Source organism: Cynoglossus semilaevis, chromosome 9 (genome assembly GCF_000523025.1).
Source record: "Cynoglossus semilaevis isolate Cse_v1.0 chromosome 9, Cse_v1.0, whole genome shotgun sequence".
In the NCBI taxonomy this organism is placed as follows: domain Eukaryota; kingdom Metazoa; phylum Chordata; class Actinopteri; order Pleuronectiformes; family Cynoglossidae; genus Cynoglossus; species Cynoglossus semilaevis.
Window position 1 is genome coordinate 816,156 of NC_024315.1, and position 3,810 is coordinate 819,965.

At 37.4% G+C, this 3,810-nt stretch overlaps 1 long non-coding RNA gene across 1 annotated transcript; it reads left to right on the forward strand.

The window, feature by feature from the left end:
• The first annotated feature begins 9 nt into the window (after positions 1-9).
• On the forward strand, positions 10-3,413 carry LOC112487543 (uncharacterized). The gene is made up of 3 exons (XR_003050710.1): positions 10-2,174; positions 2,753-2,971; positions 3,281-3,413. It is a non-coding gene; the product is annotated as an uncharacterized LOC112487543 (long non-coding RNA).
• Positions 3,414-3,810: the final 397 nt, after the last annotated feature.

A 3,810-nucleotide genomic window follows, 5' to 3' on the forward strand; every position in this document is an offset into this window, starting at 1 on the left:
ACTCCTCTCTCTCTCTCTCTCTCTCTCTCTCTCTCTCTCTCTTACTCTCTTATTCAGGTACTTATCTAATCTACGCTGAGGCCTAGCAGTGATGAACTCGAACCACGGTTTTTTTTTTCCGATACTCGGTTCCTATGAAGAGAAAACATTTCCGCGGAAATCTTTTAACGATCAGAAGCAGCTTATCCTGACCCTCAGAGTTGGTTTTTTTTCCCTGCTTTATTTTTAAACCTTCCATTAATTTTAGTACTTTATGAATGTTGTTCTTCTCGTTCCAGGACCACGGGCAGTTTGTTAGCACAGTCTTCAGCTGGCTTTCATCTTTTCATTTCTGATTTCTCTTTTTTAACTTGGTAAAAAAAAAAAAAACACTCTCCATCTTGTTGCCAAGTATTTGTTTTGCTGCCTGCGACTCAGCTGATGTCCAGGGTGTTTTTTCTTGGTCTGGATGACCTCGGTGTCATGAAGTAAGAACTGTACAAAGTCAAACCTTGTACTACGTTGTCGTTAGTACGATTCCAGTTCATGTTCCCGGTGGTTTTGGTAGTAACACGATTATGTTGTGATATAAAAAATAAATTGCTCTGATTGGTTTGGAAACAGCTTGTGATCTTTGGCGGAGCTCGGCGTCCAGAGGTTTGGACTCGATGTTTGTTTTTCTTCGTCGTGACCGTTGTCCTGATGAGGTTTCTAATTCTTCGTAATCTCGCCTCGGTTCTTAACGGGCGGCTGGACGCCCCGACGCAGGGCCTCCTGGGCCTTTTTTTTCCTCTCTTTTCCACTGAGAATTTCTTTTTTGGGTTTGACAATATATATACCTCATTCCTTCAGTCCAGCGGGCCCCAGGGGGCGCTGTGCCGATGCTCAGGACGCTCAAGCCCCCTTTTTTATGGTTTGGTCCCACATGGACTGTACCTCGTACAAACGCTAAACACACAAACGCATACACACTTACACACAGGTTCTCCTAATACCCAGATGGACCTCATATTTTCAATATCTACTGTTTACAGTTTGACAAAAACAATTGTATAATTTAAAAAATATTTTCTCATAATGTAGTTTTATTTATGTACAATAATTTTTTTTTGTTTTTTTTATTTTATTTTGTACCTTGTGAGTTGGACATTTATTCTTCTAGACTTCTATTATCAATGTCCGTGTAAATGAGCACTTACGAAAAATCACAATAATTGGTTTTAGTTTGATTGACTGCACTATTTGGTTTTTTTTGGGTTTGTTTTTTTATTTTCTCCCTGTTTTGATGCAAATCTGATTTTTGTAATTGGGCCAATGAAAAATGAAATGTTTCATAATATCTGTGATTATTTTTGTTCTGACAAAAAGACGAAAGACGGGTTGATTTCCTACAGTCTTTCTCTTTTTTAAAAAAAAAAATCTTAATTTTTGCATTGACTTTCAGGCAACGCTGATTAGATCTGTCTTTGTGCATGTGTAAAATATTTTACTGGTTATGTTATATTCAATTTGGTAAAAAAAAAAAGTAAAAAAAAAATAGAAAAAAGAAAATTGCCATTTTTGCCACACATTTCAGCTGTAATGTTGTGTAAGGTAGTATTCACTGGATGCTAGAACCTTGTTTTCAAAACCACTATTCTTCTAATAAATTTTGTTGTGAAAATACGCAGCTTTTTTTTTGGTTTCTTTAAAAAAAAAAAGAAGAAGAAAAACACTGCACCACGCCCCCAAGTGGACGGGGAGGTTTGTATTCAAGATTTCCTCCATTAAATTGTTTGTTGTTTTTTTTAATGCAGGGAAAAGTCGACAGTTTGAGGTTGTTTGCAGTCGACATCGATGGCGAAAAAATGAGGGAGCGAAATATTGTTGGACCGGTGAAGTTGCCAAAGTTGCACCAAACGATCACAGGTTCCTCCAGAGACCTTTAAAGGATCACAGGACCAGACGGTGAGTAGACGATTTGAATTTCTACCCCGTTTACTTTGACAAGTAAATGGAAGACAATTTGAGCAAAGATGATCAGGAACAATGTTGAGATTCACGTTTCTTCTTCCTGTTTGTTCCCCTTCTCCCTCTCTTCGTCACTTGGAGGAGTCAAATCATATAAGAACCGAAGATAACAAAAGAAAACCATATAGGAATCTGTCACCATGGTTACGCAGATGCAACTATGGCAACGTACTATAGAATTCAAGGTAAGTGTGTCCAGGATCTGCTAATTAACCACAGTCTTCACGTGTTATTTTGACACCGCGTCGACTCCGACCCTGCTCCTGTTTCGTCGTTGTTATTTTGAGTGAGGTTATGTTCTGGTTAAGAGATGAATTAGTGCTAACAGTTGCTGCACCGTCTTCTCCTATGGAACTCTTACTGTATATGAATTCACGACGGCTATAACTCCCCCCCCCCCCCCCGCCCCCGAGTCTTACTGCCTGCTACGTCATGTGATCAAAAACAACAGAAATAAAACACGTCTTTACTGCAGTTTAACTCAGTTTAACTCATCAGTTCCTGTAGTTTAATTCCCTGAACTGTTGTAGTTTTTGCTTCATTTGAAAAAAATCAATGAATTGCTTTTTCGACTATACACAACTTTGAGTGTTGTGTTATATTTTCTAAACATGTACTGAGAACAGAATCTCTGAGTCTAAACCGCACAGATAAAACTCAGGAAACACAGTTGTTGTTCTTTTTTTTTTTTTTTCTTTTTTTTTAGTTTTTATTTAAAAAAATACAAGTGTTTCAAGTCTGACTTCTGTTTCTTTGCCTGCAGGCTCTGGTGTGATTCAGCCAATAAAATGATTCTCGTCCCTGAGGAACTCTGGGAACTCTGGGTCCAGCGCACACACCGCCTCACCTCTCGCTCTCGCTGCTCGTTCCTGTTCTTGACACAAATCTTTCTCTGCTGCAGGGCCGTAGGAACACGGAGAACCAGCTCTCTGCAGCGGACGGAGGCAGAAAAGACAAATAACTTTTCAGGGCAGAAGAAGAAGTAGGTCATCCTCCCATCAAATATTTATTTCTCATACTGCGCCTAAGGCTCCAAAAGGGCTCCCTCTTTATATACCATACTTATTCTGTAGCATACTGTATATTATATATGTGTGAGTTGTTGTTTTTTTTTCTGCACTCATTTGAACTTATATGGTTTCTCACTGGATTTGAGCTCAAGTATGTTGTATATTTGGAGACATTTTTTTTAGGCTTATCTAAATAAATGTAGAAATACCTTTGTTTGAACCTTTGAAGAAGTGCAATTTAAAAAAAAATCTTTTGTCTTATTTTGTGTTTTCATCTCCAGATGTGCAACAGTGATGGTCATCTTGAAGCTGAAACTCCGGAGTTTGTATCGAACAAAACAATGCTGCGCTTCAGAAACCACTGTCGAGGCTTCATTGGTTTAGCCTGAGTCATGTGACCAATGATGTGAGAAGGTAACGTACAAATCTACAAAATCACATTTCTCTGTTCAGAAGTGGAAAATCTGAGTTCAAGACTTACATATTCTATGAAGTTATTTTTTTAGAAAGTGAAATTTAAATTGAAATATATATGTCTCAAAAAACACTGACAAGAGTCAGTTTATCTCAGGAAGTTATTCAGAATAATCCTGATTTAGAATGCCATTTTTGGTTAGATGTTGGAAAATTATGATGAAAATTTTTGCTTTAATTTAATCTTTTCTGCATGTTATAGTATAGTATTTTCCTGTGATTAAAGGTTGGCGTACCAAAAAAGTATATTTTTTCTCAATTTTAACAACAGAAATGGACATAGATACATAGTAATACATAGTAATACATAGTAAGTATTTTAAGACAAATGAGTGCA